Genomic DNA, 17,610 nt, shown 5'->3' with positions numbered 1-17,610 from the left:
GTTTCTTTCAAATTAATGATTTTTCGTTTAAAGAGAATCAGAAGCTATAGGTCAAACATCATTAGTCCTATAGTGCCCTCTACTGACCACAGCCAGGAAAATTGTGAAATTCTAACAGGTGATTGTGACTTCCTTGGACCCCTTGAACAAATGTTTCCAGAGCATGTACTTTGCCTCAGGCACTGTGCTAGCTGCCATGTGGCCTAGAGAGACTAGGAATAGAGGACACAGGAGGTCCCTTTCCAGCCAAGCCTTCCCTCTGTGATTTAGGTATAGGAAAAGGAAAGCCAAGGTCAAGGGTGACCCCATGTCCCATTGTAACATCACAGAGAGAAGCTCAGAGTCAGACATCACTGTCACTATCTCCCTTAAAAGGACAAAGCAAGCCCAAAACCATGAGGTGAACGGTACCCCAATGCAGGGGAATGCAGGTAAACCAATTCTCTGGCAGGGAGAAACTCTGATTTGTAGTGTTTGTCCATTTTCATGGTGGAAATACTCCCCCAAGACCAATTTCAAGCTGTTATCAACATGATGATTCACAAGATTCTTGAAAACAGAACAACTGGCCTCTTGAAAGCTGGAAGGAGCTGACTCCAACACACCACTTCTTTTATCTCTCGAAAAAACAGGCCTTCTCATCTTTCTTCCCAATCAACTGGACTTGAGAATTTTTCCAGCTGGTCCACACTGATGAGCGGGGATACACCAGCCTCTCACCCCAGCGAGGCTGACACCCAACAGAGAAGGAAGACTGCCAGCTGCAGTGTTCCCTGAGCACCCTCTGATGGCTCTGCCAATGGTTGCAGTTTACCTTCCCTCTTTCCAGCTCTGAAAGAGAATCTGCCTCACCCTCCACCTCCCTGTCTTCATCTCTAAACTCCCTGCCTCAGCCTGGAAGCCTCTACTCCATCAGAGGGCACCTCCAGGCTCCTAGAGGAGCCCAGGACTAGGGTGTAAAGAGGCTGGCCAACCCTGGATCTTGTGCCTCTCACTTTGTCCAACACAAGGAAGAAGCCCTGCCTTGGGCCCAGGAAAGGAGGAAAGTATGCGGCCATGGGAGACTGCAGGGAGCAGTTCCCTAAATGTCTCCAACTAGAGTGGTGAGCTGGGCAGAGCAAAACCCAGCTGCTCGGAGCTCCAGAGGACAAATACCGTGAAGGCATGTTTTCTACTCAGCTCAGAAACCATCACCAAATGAAACCAGAAGAATGATGGCCCCAGTTCTCCAAAGAGCAGCCGCCAATCTTCACCTCCCATGAGGTTAGCATTTCCCTCTGCAGCCTTTCAATCCTCTCATCCCAAAATTCTGGACTCCTAAGAGATGAGGGAACCTATATTAAGAAGGCCAGGTTCCACTCTGGCTTGTATGTGTCCTTGAGAAAGTTTTTAAACCTCCTGAGGCTTGTGTTCTGAAGCTGAAATAGAAATCGTCATCAGAGAGTGCTGTTGAGAGGATTAAATTAGAATGTATGTGAGAAGGACTTTACAAATCAGAGTGTTCTATAAATGTTTGTTATTTGTCTACCTGAGAGAGGTAGTTATGTGGGTTTTTTCCTCTCCTTATTAAACAAACACATATTCTCTACGGGAATTCAGAAAAAAAAAATTTAAGCATTAAAAAAAAAATTCAAATCACCTACAGTGAACCACCATGCACATTTGGTGTTTTCCCCAAGTCTTTTTTTTCTACGTGGATATAGATACACCATTGTTAAAAGAAAGGATGCAGATATTTATGACTCAGGGGTAGTGATCTCTCCCTTCTCCAGCCCACAGGCCTGACAGCGGTGTTTCTCTCCACCCCTGCAAAAGGAAAGAGGGCAATTAGTCTCTCACTAGAAACAGGGCTTGCTGGGATCCCAAATAAGGAGACCTCGGAAACTGAACCTGTTCCTCCTGATAGAGGCTTTCAAACTTTTTGCCCTGCAAGCCATTTTGGAAAGACCACATGCCCTTAGGGGTCTCCTTGCCTGCTTACCCTGATTTGTAAAATCAATTTTTAAAAATTATCCACTGTACACGGGTTTGATCCCTGGTCTGGGAAGATTCCACATGATGAAGAACAACTAAGCCTGTGCTCCATGACTGTTGAGCCCAGGAGCCACAGCTACTGAAGCTGGACTGCCCTGGAACCCACGCTCTGCAACAGGAGAATCCACCACAATGAGAAGCTTGTGTACTGCAATCAAGAGTAGCCCCTGTTCGCCGCGGCTAGAGGAAGTCCATGTGCAACAACGAAGACCCAGTGCAGCCAAAAATAGATAACTAACGAATGAATAAAATAATGCATAGAACAGGGAACGCTATTTTAGTGCTCTGTGCTGACCTAAATGGGAAGGAAATCAAAAAAAGAGGGGATATATGTGTAGGTATAGTTGATTCCCCTTTCCACACAGAAGAGACTAACACAACATTGTAAGGCAACTAGACTCCAATAAAAAATTTTTTTAAGTTTTTTTTTTTAATTGGGAAGCCTTTCACCTAGTAAAGCATATACTGCTGCAGCTCTGCTGTTCAAATGCTCGTTCTTGGGCGCCTTTCAATGTGGAACTGAATTTGCTGTAGGAAATACTTTTGAAAACCTCACACGTTTTTCTGTGGCTGGCCCATGAATCACCAGAGGAACCCATGTAGAACATCAATGCAAATCTGTTCCGCTGGGTCCTCTCTCGGTATTAGACAAAATGTCATGCTTTCCTCAATATTATCAAGATCCTATCCCTCACTTCTGCCCTAAAACAGGTATTTCTCTGGCTGTCAGAAGCAACCTGGGTCTTTCCCTCTCCGTTATGATAATGCTCGGGGCCTTCTGAGTCACCTCATCCTGATTCTCCAACATTACACTGAGAAAACCAAAGTGTTAGTCCTTCAGTCGTGTCCAGCTCTTTGCGACCCTGAACTGTATAGACTGTAGCCCACCAGGCTCCTCTGTCCATGGAATTCTCCAAGCACACTGGAGTAGGTTGCCATTTCCTCCTCCAGGGGAGCTTCCCGAACCAGGGAGGGAACCTGGGCCTCCTGCATTTCAGGCAGATTCTTAACCATATGAGCCACCAGGGAAGCCCCACAATCCACTTGGGAGCAGGAGGTAACTTCAAGTCTCCGAACCCTTGGGAGGGACCTCAGATGCTTACACAACGTAAATGCACTGAGACGAAGGAATATGTCCTAAGAGCCACGTCCCAAATGCCACTTCTCTGTGGCGTGCAGGTACCAGGAGAGCTTATGACTAAGTATTTCCAGATGTTTCAGGCTAGATGGTGTGAAATCCAGGGCAGGCACTCTTCCCTTGAGTGCCTACGACAAGCCCAGCAGCCTCTTGCTACTGCTCCTCTCCAGACACACATAAATGCAAGGAGCAAAGGACACCTCCTCCATTGGTCCTTTCTGCTGCTGCCACAACAAAAGTCTTGGTGATTTCTGTCTCCTAAGAAAATGTGTAGCCCCACGCAGAGCACAGGTCCTGCCATATTCCTTCAGGGTCCCTGTGTATGAGAGGTCCCCTAGCGTCCATGGTAAAAACCTGGGCTCTGGGCCTAGGCATGAATCCTGTCTTCACCACTTCCCAGGGAGTTTGGCCTCAGGAGAGGGTCTCTACCTTGTGAGCTTGAAGAAGGGGTTGTGAGTGTGTCCCGCGGTCATTCGTGAAAGACTGCTTTGCAGGAAATGGTGATGAGAGATACAGGGCTCCTGAAACAGGCAGCTCGACACTTCACTCCCAAGCACAGCTGCAGCAGTAGGAGCCGCTGGGCAGGCTCAGCAAGGGTGGTCTCACTGCTCTCACACGCCTGTTGCACCTGCCTGTCTCCACTGAACTTTCTCAGTTCCCCCGCAATCCTCTAAAGTCAGCACCAACCAATCAGGGCTTTCCTCTTCTCTCCAGTTGAGCTGTGCTTCTGAGTGGGTAACCCCAAGGCCTTTCCCACCTCTTAACCAGGACTTCCTTCCTCAGCAGGTAAAGGTAAAGGTGGGCTTTCTCCAGCTCTCAGGAAAGCACATCACCTATTTATGATCTCCTCTTTGTAGGCTCACTTCCCAGCGCCCAAGGACAGCAATTCTCTGATTCCAGTCCAGGGTTCCAGAACTACTGCAAAGCAGGGTTCTCCAGCTACCCCCGCCACCCACCCACCAGCTTGTCCACAGCCTCGCTTCCAGGGGCAGGAGTCAATGTAGACGTGGAAGCTCCAAGCCCTAACACCATCCAAATAGCTTTATCTGGTCTTCAGCTCTCACCACCAGAACGTGGGACACCTTCCATGATCCTGACTGTCTTCACTGTAAGATTTAGATGTCACCTGTCACTGAGGCCACCCCTGAAAAAGCACACCCCCCACCATCCCCTGTCCCCCATTTCCTGTTGAACGCCAAGCCTAATTTTCCATGTGGAGAAGTTTTAGAAAAGCACTTCTTCTCTCAAATTCTCTCAAGATGTGACTCAGACAGCGTCTCCCTGCCAACTTCTCAGAGTCCTTCCTAACTCTCAGGAAGCCAGACTTCCGGCCCCTCCCCCAGCCCTGGGAGCAGCCGGAGCCCTGTGGGTGCAGTCAGATCGCAATGGGAACCAGCCATCACATCTCTGGTGGGTTCACATCTTTGGGGCCAGCACAAAAGTTACAGCAAAGCACTCTCCAAACCTTCTGATCTGATAAACGGGGAGCTCCGTGGGCCCGTGGAACAGTCACTAAGGTTAAGTTCTTGTTGGTTTCCCCACCCTAAACCGTCTCTTTCCCCCGATACAGACAGTCCCGCAGGCCTGCTGACAGGAAAGCTGCGGAACCAAGGGAAGCAGCTTCTGACTGGAAAAGTGAAAGGAGCCAAAAGCCAAAAGGCTCAGATTACTTGTAGGGGCTGGTCTAAGAGGCCCTCGTCCAAGCTCTCAGCTCAGAGGAGATGACGAAGAGACTGGAGTCAAGGAAGGTGAAATCGAACCTGTCCTGGCAGTTGCTGATCCAGTCGCCACCGCAAGGAGGAAGTCACTGCTGCGTGTGCTTCTGAAACTTCCAGCCAAGACCCAGAATCACAGAGTGGGGCCACCGCTTCTAGGCCGGCCAACAGGCAGCTGGGAACCATGGGCGTCAGCAGGCTGCCCTGGAGTGGGAGGCAGGGCCCCTGAACCTCAGGGCTGCCAGCAGCACCTGGAGGACGAAAGACGTTGGTAAGAAGGACCAGGACGCTCATCCGCTGCTGGGTTTGCCTGGACAGCTGAGCCGAGTTGAGGACTCCCACTCACATGGCCTGGTGGGTTTAAGGGAGAGGAAGGAGAAGGGGGTTTAACCTGGAGACGGACAGAGAGAGGGCAGGGAAGTGGGGGAGGGATGGGGAAAGGATGGAGGAGAGAAGGGAAGAGATGGGAGGGGACCCGGAAGGCAGTGCCTAGTTTTAGTGGAGGGGAATATTTTCCCAGTGTAACCCACCACACAGCTGCCCATCACGTTCACACAGTTATCCTTAAAAGCTGTACAGGAGAAAGTCATTTTTTTCACATGGCCTGGTAGTTAAAGGCTAGGGATCTGGAGTTAGTCATATAGTTTCAAATCCATGCTCTGCTTCTTCTCCCAGGGGTTGACCAGGATAAACGTCTTAACTTCTCTAAACCTCCATTTCCTCATCTATAAAATGATGACAGAAGTCCCTACCTTTAGGGTTGTTGTAAGAATTAAGTCAGGTAATGTTTATAAAACATTTAACACAGAGCCTGGTACCTGGAAAACTTTCCCTTGCTACTTTTGTCACACGTGTAGATAAGCATCTGGATAAACAAGGTTTCCCGAAGCAAAACCTTGTGGAAGATGCATGTCTAGCCCCAGGATCTCAAAGATACAAAAAAAACAAATTTCACAATAGCCAGTGGTAGGGTGCTAATGTCTCCATCTGTAGTGCTCAGTGGCTATGGCTTGATCTATGAAGGGTGTAGCCAGATTCATTGTAGACATGCTCCACTGTGACGATAGCAGACGATTTGATTTCCCTATTTCTTGTTTCTTTTTCTTATACAAAATTGTGTCTGCCTCCCTCCAAGATGGGATCTGCAAGACCTGGGGACCTTATTAATTCACAAGGAGGGGCCAAAAGAAGCAGGAAGAGCACTGACCAGCATGGCCCAGGGCCCCCAACCTGTTCCTGACTGTACCTTGGGCTATGAGCCTTCCTGCTCCTCCACAGAGTGTGCATGGAAGGTGTGGAGAGGCCACGACACAGTCCACATCTCAGGACATAACCAGTGGTGTCAGGAAACAGACTAAGTGTAGCCAGCTTGAGGCCAACATTTTAGCTCAGTTTTCACAAGGTCACCTAATCTTTAAATCGGAGAGGATGGCAGGTGCTTGAGCTATCCAGGTGTGATCCTCGCTCCATGGCATGAGCTCAGATGTGCTGCAAACCATGGCTCTCAAATCTCCCTTCTACACCCCTGTCCCAACACCTGACATCTAGACCAAGAAGGTCATTCCTTGAGTCACAGGGTTGGCAAACAGGTATTATTGCAAGTGCCAACTCCAAGTTATTGACATTAGATTTTGTTTCAGAAAGATTCTCAGGCCTTTTCTGGTCTCAGCGGGATGTTTCCAATCAATTAGCAGTGTCTGCAATGGACACTGGAAAAGAAGTGCCAATGGTTTTGTACAGAATTACTGTCCTTAAAAAACACTTTGTTTTTATATTTACAGAGCAACTATATGGCCAGTAGAGAATGCGTGAACTTGTAATGACTAACAACCATATCAGGGCCTTGAGGGCATAGGAGGCGGAACAGGGACTTTCTTTATTACTGTTATTATCATTCTAACTTTTATCTTACATTGTAATATAGCTGATTAACAATGTTGTGATAGTTTCAGGTGGACAGCAAAGGGACTCAGCCATACATATACATGTATCCATTCTTCCCCAAACTCCCCTCCTATCCAGGCTGCCACATGACATTGAGCAGAATTTCCTGTGCTATACAGTAGGTCCTTGTTGGCTATCCATTTTAAATATAGCAGTGTGTACATGTCCATCCCGAACTCCCTAACTATCCCTTCCCTCCACCCCCCGCCCCTGTAACAATAAATTCATTCTCTAAGTCTGTGAGTCTATTTCTGTTGTGTCAAGTTCATTTGTATCATTTATTTTCAGATTCTGCATATAAGGGATATCATATGATATTTCTCTTTCTCTGACTTACTTCACTCAGTGTGACAATCTCTAGGTTCATCATTACTGCAAATGGCATTATTTCATTCTTTTTTATGGCTGAGTAATATTCCATTGTATATATGTACCACATCTTCCCTATCCATTCTTCTGTTGATGGACATTTAGGTTGCTTCCATTCCTTGGCTATTGTAAATGGTGCTGCAATGAACACTGGAGTGCATGTATCCTTTCAGACCATGTTTTTCTCCAGATATGTACCCAGGGGTGGAATTGTAGGGTCACATGATGGCTCTATTTGTAGTTTTTTAAGGGATCTCCATACTGTTCTCCATAGTGGCTGTACCAATTTACATTCCTACCAACAGTGTAGGAGGGTTCCCTTCTCTCCACACACTCTCCAGCATTTACTGTGTGTAGATTTTTTGATGATAGCCAGTTTGACTGATATGAGGTGATATTTCATTGTAGTTTTTTAAAACGCTTTGTTTAGACATGATTTTCTTTTGGGAGGGAGATACGACACTGAGTCTTCATCGCTGTGTGTGTGCTCTCTCTAGTTGCAGGCAGTGGGGACTACCGTTCCTTTGTGGTCCATGGGCTTCTCATTGCAGTGGCTTCTCTTGTTGTGGAGCATAGGCTCTAGGCACAAAAGCTTCAGAAGCTGCAACATATGGGCTCAGTAGTTTTGGCTCCTGGGCTCTAGAGCATGGGCTCAGTGGTTGTAGCATGCAGGCTTATTTACTCCATGGCATGTAGAATCTTTCAAGACCAGGGATTGAACTCCCGTCCCTGCATTGGCAGGCAGATTCTTATCCACTGAGCCACCAGAGAATCCCCTCATTGTAGTTTTGATTGGCATTTCTCTATTAGTGATGTTGAATATCTTTTCATGTGCCTCTTGGCCATCTGTCTTGTTTGGAGAAATGTCTAAGAACACGGACTTTCTTAGAGGGGATTTAAGAATGGTATGCTGCCTGAGACCTGGTATTCATGGTTGAGGAGGACAAGCCCAGATGGGGGCACAAAAGGAAAGCTGGAATGACTATGGAGCAGTAACAGACCTTGGGTTTCTTGGGAAGGGACCAAAACATAGGTAACCACCTCCAAATGGGTCACCAAAGCAAATTCTAGCATAGCCCTTTGAGTTCCACCCTTCTGCAAGTCTAGGGCACCCCATACCCTCTGCCCAGAGAGAAGCATCCAATTCTAACTCCAATGTAAGTAGCAGCTACCAGGTACCTACCTCTATGTTCCAGCAGCAAGCTTGGTGCCTTCACACACACTGTATACATTTAACCCACTCCCACGTGGTAGGATTTTCCAAATTCCACAGTATTATATGTTATTGATCTATTTACTATAAATATATCATGTTCTCATAGTTTTTTTTTTTTTAATCAAATAGTACCGAAGGGTCTGAAATGAAAAGTAAGCCCAAGTCCTACTATTCAGAGATAACTACTCTTCAAAGTCTCTTATTGGACACCCATGATTGTAACAGCATTATTCTCAATGTTCAGAAGGTGGAAGCAACCCAGGTGTCCATCAACAAATGTGTGGATAAACAAAATGTGGCATGTTTGTACGGTGGAATATTATTAGATGATAAAAAGGAATGAAATGCTGACACATGCCACAGCATGGATCGACCTTGAAGACATTATGCTAAGTGAAATAAAACAGACACAAAAGGATTTGTCCTTGTATGAGCCCACTTATATAAGCTCATCTAGAATAGGCAAATCCATAGAGACAGAAAGAAAGGTGGTTACCAGAGGCAGGGGGAGGGGCAGAAGGGGGCATTACTTATTAATGGGTGCAGAGCTTCAGTCTGTGATGATGGAAATATTCTGGAGATAATGGCTGTTCAACATTGTGAAAGTACTTCATGTAACTAATCTGAGTACTTAAAAACATTAAAATGGTTAATTTATGTGTATTTTACCACAATGTAAAACAGCAACCAAAAAATGCTATTCTGTACTTTTCCAGGAGGAAGTAAAGGTAATCTTGCTTTGCACAGCAGCACAGGACCATAAACATAACCATGCAAGCTGACACCATTCAAACGGACCTAAATAGTCAAAGAGAAAAATGAGGATTGTTCCATGACCTTTAAATTTGTTGTCAAAATTAAAACCCTCTTACTGTCAGTTATAAAGGTAGAGGGAAAAAATAGTAACTCTATTATTTATATAATACATTGTTATTTAAAACATTAGGAATTTTGAGAGTGTATTCTATTTCTTGGTTTAAAAAAAAAACTTATCAAGAGTAGTTTGAACAGTGTTGCCTTCTTTTTCTCGTCACATAATTCGCAATACAGGGCAAGCATCATTTACATGCCTTAGTGAATTTTCATGGTCCTTTGGATCTTTTCAACATTTATCCACTGAACTTTCAATGCTGTGAAATCACTCTAAGGTTTTCTGTAATGTCAGATGTTTTTCAATGTCACTTTTTCTGGGACATCCTCCTCCTTTTTGTCACAACCACTTTCCTCATTTATACCAACAAATCCACCTTCACCAAATTCCTCTGTCCATACATCTAGAGTCTCAGTAATGGCAGCCGTGTCAACATTCCTGTGGCCACCTATTTTTTTTTTCTACCTTCATTTACATTAGATTCAAATCCTGCAAGGTTATTTGCACAGTGGAGTAAAAGTTACTGCCATACTGCACAGAATCCAAAGCAGAAGTAAATGCTCCATTTCAACTATGACCAGCTTTCTGTTCCTAGTGCAATTTAAATGACAAGATGTTGAAGGGACTTGAGCCTGTATTTATATTCACTGGACTTTTTCAATACAATTTGCATCATGACTATCCATTTAGATCTTGTATCTTTGCTCTGATGTTGCCATTTTTCAGATCTTTTGGTCACACACAGTTCTACTTCCAGTCTTATCACTTTTCATTTATTTGCTGCACTTACATCTTTGTTGGACAGTCCTCTTTTTTGATTAACCATCTGTAAAATGGCATGTGGGTTTATCACTGGAAGACAAGGAAGCCAAATAACCAAGTGCTTTTCTGTCTGTGCATGAACCCAATACAGGTGTGTAGTTATCAATACCCACTAGGCTTTAAAATAAGTGGCACAACTAGTCATTCCCTGATCGTGGTGTGTATCTGTTGTTTACGTAGTGATTTGTGGACTGAAGAGCTAGCAGCAAATTTGTACTTTATGCAGTTATTTTAATATACAATGGTAACTGAAATATGATCTGTGTTACTAGGGGACTAGTGTTTCTTAAAATGTGATAACAAGTTTGTACATACTGGGGCTATGCAAAGCAAGGACTGCCTGTAGTAACAATGGGTGTTTGACAATTTGTTATATACCAGGTCTTATTCAGGGCTTCCCTGATGGCTCAGACGGTAAAGAATCTGCCTGCAATGTGGGAGAGCTGGGTTCGATCCCTGGGTTGGGAAGATCCCCTGGAGGAGGGCATGGCAACCTACTCTAGTGTTCTTGCCTGGAGATCCCCAGGGACAGAGGAGCCTAGTAGGCTAATCTCCTAACTCCCACTATTAGTTCCCACTTTACAAATGAGGAAACTGAGTCACAAAGAGATTTAAGAGGACCAAGGTCACACAGCTGGCAGTGGTGGAGCTGAGCCTGTGCTTTAAATTTATATGCTGTACTTCCTTTGGTAGAGATAAGGAAGAGTGATTTGGGGTAGGGCTGTCATGTGGCTCATAAAAGGGGCTGTGTGTGAGCTAGTCCATCACAACTGCCCCTCCCCCCCAATCTACTTGGGCAGATTATCATTCCAACATGAGTGCCTTTCACCACTTACCCTGCTCACCGAGGAAGAGGGGTACACCTTTGTTTCTTCATTTTTCTCCATTTCTTTTGGAATCGGTAATATATTCACATAAGCACAAATTCAAAAGGTACAAAGGACTGCATCATCCTCTCTCATCCTCTCCTCCAGCCATGACTTTCCTCCCCAGAGACAACCAAGGACACTAGTTCCTTCTCCCTCCACTCCAAAACTATCCCAGAATGTCTCACACCACCTGCCCCTCATTTCCTGTATCTACTAAGACTAAAGCTTGGACAGGACCAGAATCCTGGGTTCAGAGAAGGTGATGGCACCCCACTCCAGTACTCTTGCCTGGAAAATCCCATGGACGGAGGAGCCTGGTAGGCTGCAGTCCATGGGGTCACTAAGAGTCGGACACGACTGAGAGACTTCACTTTCACTTTCATGCATTGGAGAAGGAAATGGCAACCCACTCCAGTGTTCTTGCCTGGAGAATCCCAGGGACGGGGGAGCCTGGTGGGCTGCCGTCTATGGGGTCGTACAGAGTCGGACACGACTGAAGCGACTTAGCAGCAGCAGCAGCAGCAGCAGAATCCTGGGTTACAGAAAATCTTGGAATACAAAAAATAATAAAAGCACTAAAATTCTTTAAAAATTATCTTGGATTCGTGTGTTTCCATGGAGTTGAGAACCATTTGGATACCATGAATAAAGACTCTGTCTGCTTTGGAAGTTGAGAAGGGAGGAGCAGTGAAGGACCGAGAACTCCTGGTAGGATGAATGGGCCCACAAGAGTGCTGAGAGAGGGCCCTGACTCCCGAGGGGAGGAGGGGGAGGCAGGTGGGGCCCTACCCTACCTCGAAGTCTACCAATCACTCATGTTCCGAGAGGTCTCCACATGCAGGCTGTGAATCTCACACAGTCTATTTTTAAAAGAATTTAAAGGGCAAAGAAAAGAATATCTTCATCTACTATGCTGACTTTTTCAGGATAATACTGATTTCAATGGCTTCCCTGGTGGCTCAGTGGTAAAGAATCCACCTGTCAATGCAGGAGACATGGGTTCAATCCCTGGGTCTGGAAGATCCCCTGGAGAAGGAAATGGCAACCCACTCCAGTATTCTTGCCTGGAGAAGTCCATGGACAGAGGAGTCTGGCAGGCTACAGTCCATGGCATTGCAAGTCAGCTCGACTTAGGGACTAAACAACAATAAAATTGATTGCAAATATTCTATCGTGATGTCCCCTTGAGGTACCACAAATGTTTTAGAAATTCCATCTTTGCAGTCTTTAAACCATACCTTCAAAACTGCCTCTCTCCTCTAAATGTCTTACCTTCTGCAGCACAGAAGCCTTTCTTTGAACATAGATTTCAAATTTTCAGCTCAGATAATAAGGTAATCATAGAATATTTGAACAGAAGGAATTGGCAATTTAAAGGAAAAAGGAGGAATAGTCAATGTAAAAACAAACCCTAACCCATCTTTATTGAGAGGCTGTTTAGTGTAGCACTGATGAGCATGGTTGCCGGAGCCAGTCCATCTGGGTTTAAATCCCAGCTTTGATGCTTACTGATTGTGTGTCCTGGACACAGTGATTAAGCTCTCTGTGCTTCAGTTTCCTCATCTAGTAAAATGAGGGGATTGGTACTTATTTCTGAGGGGCTTTGTAAGGATTAAGTATGTTAATACAGGACAGTGCCAAGGGCAGTGGAGAAGGCGATGGCACCCCACTTCAGTACTTTCGCCTGGAGAATCCTATGGATGGAGGAGCCTGGTAGGCTGCAGTCCATGGGGTCGCTAAGAGTCAGACATGACTGAGCGACTTCACTTTCACTTTTCACTTTCATGCATTAGAGAAGGAAATGGCAACACACTCCAGTATTCTTGCTTGGAGAATCCCAGGGATGGGGGCACCTGGTGGGCTGCCGTCTATGGGGTCTCACAGAGTCAGACACGACTGAAGCGACTTAGCAGCAGCAGCAGCAGCAGCGCAGGGGAGAGCATCATACTCTATGGATCTGGTTTTGCCACTGGGCCTTCACCCTAGGCTAATCTCTTTACATGCTTGAAGTCATTTAACCCTCACACCAGCCCTTAGTATTTCTAATCAGCATTTGAGGAAACAGACCCACAGAAGCTGAGTTGCCCAAGTCACCCCATTCAGAATAAAGAACCCAGAATTCAATCCCAGCCCCCAGATGCACGCTTTTGCCCCCACACTGTACACTATTATGAACATAGCGGGTGTACTGCAAGAGAGATTTTTTTAAGTAGACCAAGGTCCTGCATCTCTGCAGCCTTGCATTTCACTGCCTGCTCACCTGGTGTTGCTCAAAACCGCTTTGGTTGCCTCAATCTAGTTGCATCTCAGTATCAGCTGCTGATCAGTCCATGTCCACCTGACCCCACGGAAACTGTCATCACATGGGAGAGTCAGAGGAAGGCCTTCTGATAGGAACAGCATCTTCCAGCCACCTGAGGTCTGGGGGAATGAGCTTCTGGGGCTATCCTATTCTCTCTCCAGCACCATCTCTGGAAAAATACTATGACAAAATATACCCACATCAGCTTCCAGGAGGGCTATGGCAATATGGGAGGAAGAAAAGGCTGTGGGAATGTAGGATAGCTTGGTAAATGCTTTGAAGTCTTCGGAAATTATTATTGTCCCTGTTTTGGGCCACCTTTCATTAATTAATCAATATACCTGATTAACTGGGATCAAATTCAGGTGAGTTATTAAAACACACATATACAGTTCTCACACAGGCACTTGATGACTGCTGATAAGAATACTCATTGGACAATAAGGTAAACAGGATAACATAAAGACCACCAGACTTGGAATGGCCCAAACGAATTTAATGAATGGGCTGCATGTGGCTATATTGACGGCTAGGGGCTGTGTGACTTTGGGAAAGCCGTGTAACATCTCTGTGCCTGAGATCCTCATTTGAAAGGAAAAGGTTTGGCCAGCCTGTCTCTTTTAGCTCATCTTTTTCTACTCAGCCCAATCCAACCAACTGTTTGAATGTCTCTTACATGCCTGCCAGATAATGCTCCTCAAAGCACCCTGTTTTCCCTCCATGACATTTCTCACAACGTATTATTATGTACTTGTTTTCATGTTTAATAACTGTCTACCCAGCCAGACAAATCAAGGACCATGTCTGACTCAATCATGGCACCTCGCACACTGCCTGGCACATGCGCCTGAGTCAGCTAATGAATGAAATGTGGGGAAGGCTAGTCGCTCTATTCACTAGGACGTAACATGATATTTACTAGAGCAAGTATGTGAAGAGTCTGAATGTGCAGAGGGCCAGTGATTAAATGTAAGAGAGGGTAGAATTGAAAAAGATTTCCTAGAGTTTTGTTTTAGCTGCTCTGGGTCCCACAAAATCCCTAGGCAGATGTATATGAGTTTGTGGAGTGGGGGAGGATTAATAACTGGGAGGATGGAAAGGGGGAATCTTGTGTATTGATTATCAAGGAGAAACTTCCTTGGTGGTCTAGTGGCTAAGACTCCGTGCTCCCAGTGCAAGGGCCTGGGTTTGATCCCTGGGCAGGGAACTATTAATAGATTCCCCCCAAGCCGGAACTAAAGCTCTTGCGTCCCTCAACTAAAAGCCAGTACAGCCAAATAAATAAATAATTTTTTTTAATATAAGAGTATCAAGGAAAGGCAGGAAATATAAAAATACATGTTTAGGGGAAACTTTAAGCCATCTGATATTTCTGGAGCATAGAGTGGGAGGCAAGAAAAAGCAAGGATAAAGAAAAAGCAGCATCATTGATGACCAAGTTACTAGAGGAGACAGAGAGTGAGGATCTGTAACGTGGGGTTTCGCAAGCCCGGGGCCACATCTTGCTCTGAAGCAGGTGGTAAGGAGGGAAAGACTGGAGAAGGAGCGGCTGAACTCTGAGGGGGAACAGCTCTGAGTCTATCCCTATGTGCCTTTGACACAGAGGTCAGCAAACCTTTTCTATAAAAGGCCAGATAGCAAATCTTTTTGGCTTTGTTGACCACAAGGTCTCTGTTACAACTACTCAAGTCTGCATAAACAAGGCAAAAGCAGCTACATACAATACTTAAGGGGTTCCCTGGTGGCTCAGATGGTAAAGAATCTGCCTGTGATGTGGGAGACCTGGGTTCGATCCCTGAGTTGGGAAAATTCCCCTGGAGGAGGGAATAGCTACCTACTCCAGTATTCTGGCCTGGAGAATTCCATGGACACAGGAGCCTGGCCCGATACAAGTATATGGGGTCACAAAGAGTCAGACATGACTGAGTGACTCATTTTCATAATACTTAAAGGATGTGTCTGTGTTCCAAATACATTTTACATATGGACACAGAAATTCGACAGATTTGAGAGATACTTCAATGATAGAGCCTAACCATGGCTGCATGTGGAGCTTGAAGGGGAAGACAAATCCCAAGTTTCTAGGCTGAGTGTGAATGGCTTCTGTAGCCTCAATGAAACAGCAGGCAAGTCAGCCCAGAGATTTAGGTAGGAGACTCAGACTGGCTACCTGTCCCCTCTGGAATTGATACACTGCTACACAATGACAAGGGTGAGGTAGATGTGTTTTTTGTTTTTTAATGGTTATTCTTTCAAGTCATTTTTACCTGTCCTAAAACAGCTGTTTATTGTGCTAGCTACCTAAAGTTTCAAGAAGCTGACCACCAATCTCAAGATTTTCCTCAAAGCATTATGTTCTCCAGCATTTATTGAGTGACTGCTATACGTAAGAATTGGAGAAGGAAATGGCAACCCACTCCAGCGTTCTTGCCTGGAGAATCCCAGGGACCGGGGAGCATGGTGGGCTGCCGTCTATGGGGTCGCACAGAGTCGGACACGACTAAAGTGACTTAGCTAACTTAGCTATACGTAAGAACTTGAGGATAAAATGAGGCATGAAAGAGACGACCTCAGTCCTCGATCTAGGAGGGTTTTGTGTATGGGCTCAGTTGCATCCGACTCTTGATGGCTCCGTGGACTGTAGCCCACCAGACTCCTCTGCCTGTGGAATTTTTCAGGCAAGAATGTTGGAGTGGGGTGCTATTTCCTACTCCAGGGGATCTTCCCCACCCATGAACCCAGAACTGCTGTCTCTTGCATCTCCTGCACTGGCAGGTGGATTCTTTACCACTAACGCCACCCGGGAAGCCCTAACCTTGGAGGTAAAACATTTCAAAACAAAGGAATAACATTAGATATCATGCCATCAGTCCCCTTCACTATTTTACATCTCCTGTTTGGAAAAGTGATTTATCTTAGGTTACTATAATTAACAAAATATCTAAGCAGCTTCAGTACCTTCTGGATATGGACATTTAAGAGTAAGACAAGTTTTACTATTCAGCAAAGGCCAGTAGAAATTCATTTTCTTAGACATGACTGACTTAGACATGACTGACTTTCTTAGACATGACTAGGTTGGGCTAGACAAGCACAGACCTGGGTTTAAATCAGAGTTCTGGCACTTACTGGCTGTGTAATTGTACATAAGTGTAACTTCTCCAAGCCTCAATTTGTAAAACAGGGGATAATGACCTGGTAGAATCTATTAAGTGAGATAGTACATGAGAGTGGCTTGGCAGAATGTCTGATATTTGACAAGTGTTCAATAAATAGTGACTGATATAAAGCTGGACTCTGTGGGAGAAGGCGAAGGTGGGATGATTTGAGAGATATAGCATGGAAACATGTATATTCCCATATGTGAAATAGATGACCAGTCCAAGTTTGATGCATGAAAAAGGGCACTCAAAGCTGGTGCACTGGGACAACGCAGAGGGATGGGATGGGGAGGGAGGTGGGAGGGGGGCTGGGATGGGGGGACACATGTACACCCATGGCTGATTCATGTCAATGTATGGCAAAAAACCATCACAATATTGTAAAGTAATTAGCCACCAATTAAAATAAATAAATAATGACTTATCAGTCAGTCCTGATTTGCTCAATGTTGTCAGCTGGTCAGGTGAGATAAATAATGGTCATTGCTTGTCTTCCCATGTTCTCTATCACTCAATTCTGATCAAAGCCAGGTTGGCTGGGCAGAAGCAGCTCTGTTCCTCGTTGCTTTGAATTTTTTTTTTTTCTGGAAAAGATGCATTATATATTCTTTACTTGTTAAGAGTATGTCTTGGCCTATGGCCAGTTTCTCCCCCAAGTCACATGGGACTTGAGGTATGAAGCAGAAACCAGAACTTGAGTTAAGATCTATCACCATCCTTTGCTGCTGGTTTTTGTCACTAGTGATTAATAGTGATAAATTCAGGCAGCACAAGACCACAGTTAGATTTACTTCTAGCACAGGGAAATGCACGCAGTGAAAAATGGACTATTAAGTATCCTCAGATGATTTTTACATATTTTCACCATGTTCCCCATACAGCATCAGTCATACTATGGGAAACCCAAGTGTGGGCCATCTGGCTGTTTCCAAGCCTTCCAGCTGGCTCTGGTCACTTGCATGGTTGGAAACCAAAAATGTCCGCATGCTCCCAGTGGGACTGTGTTCTCACGGCCGCCTCTGGTCCAATTTCTTGTTTATGCTGAAATGTGAGTCTCCTCCTAGCCCTGCCTCCCGACTACTGTTTTGTTCCCTCCCCTGGTATGGACTCAAACAAGGAAATCAGTCCCTTTAGAATTTAATTTGCCAAGGCAACTGCTGACCCAACAG

General features: G+C 45.3%; 2 long non-coding RNA genes across 4 annotated transcripts; one reads left to right on the top strand and one right to left on the bottom strand.

The window, feature by feature from the left end:
- Positions 1-70: 70 nt before the first annotated feature.
- On the bottom strand, positions 71-6,264 carry LOC129621679 (uncharacterized). Its single transcript, XR_008699606.1, has 3 exons — positions 6,134-6,264; positions 4,933-5,138; positions 71-1,806 (listed from the first exon to the last, which is right to left on the bottom strand). It is a non-coding gene; the product is annotated as an uncharacterized LOC129621679 (long non-coding RNA).
- LOC129621678 (uncharacterized) lies at positions 1,818-6,180 on the top strand. Of its 3 annotated transcripts, XR_008699605.1 has the most exons (4): positions 1,818-3,958; positions 4,030-4,280; positions 4,743-5,241; positions 6,023-6,180. It is a non-coding gene; the product is annotated as an uncharacterized LOC129621678 (long non-coding RNA). The 3 variants fall into 3 exon arrangements; XR_008699603.1 differs by having other exon boundaries at positions 1,818-4,280; XR_008699604.1 differs by lacking the exons at positions 1,818-3,958; positions 4,030-4,280 and adding an exon at positions 4,548-4,582.
- Positions 6,265-17,610: the final 11,346 nt, after the last annotated feature.

Source organism: Bubalus kerabau, chromosome 10 (assembly GCF_029407905.1).
Source record: "Bubalus kerabau isolate K-KA32 ecotype Philippines breed swamp buffalo chromosome 10, PCC_UOA_SB_1v2, whole genome shotgun sequence".
NCBI classification, from domain to species: Eukaryota; Metazoa; Chordata; class Mammalia; order Artiodactyla; family Bovidae; genus Bubalus; species Bubalus kerabau.
This window is presented reverse-complemented; position numbering and strand designations above follow the sequence as displayed.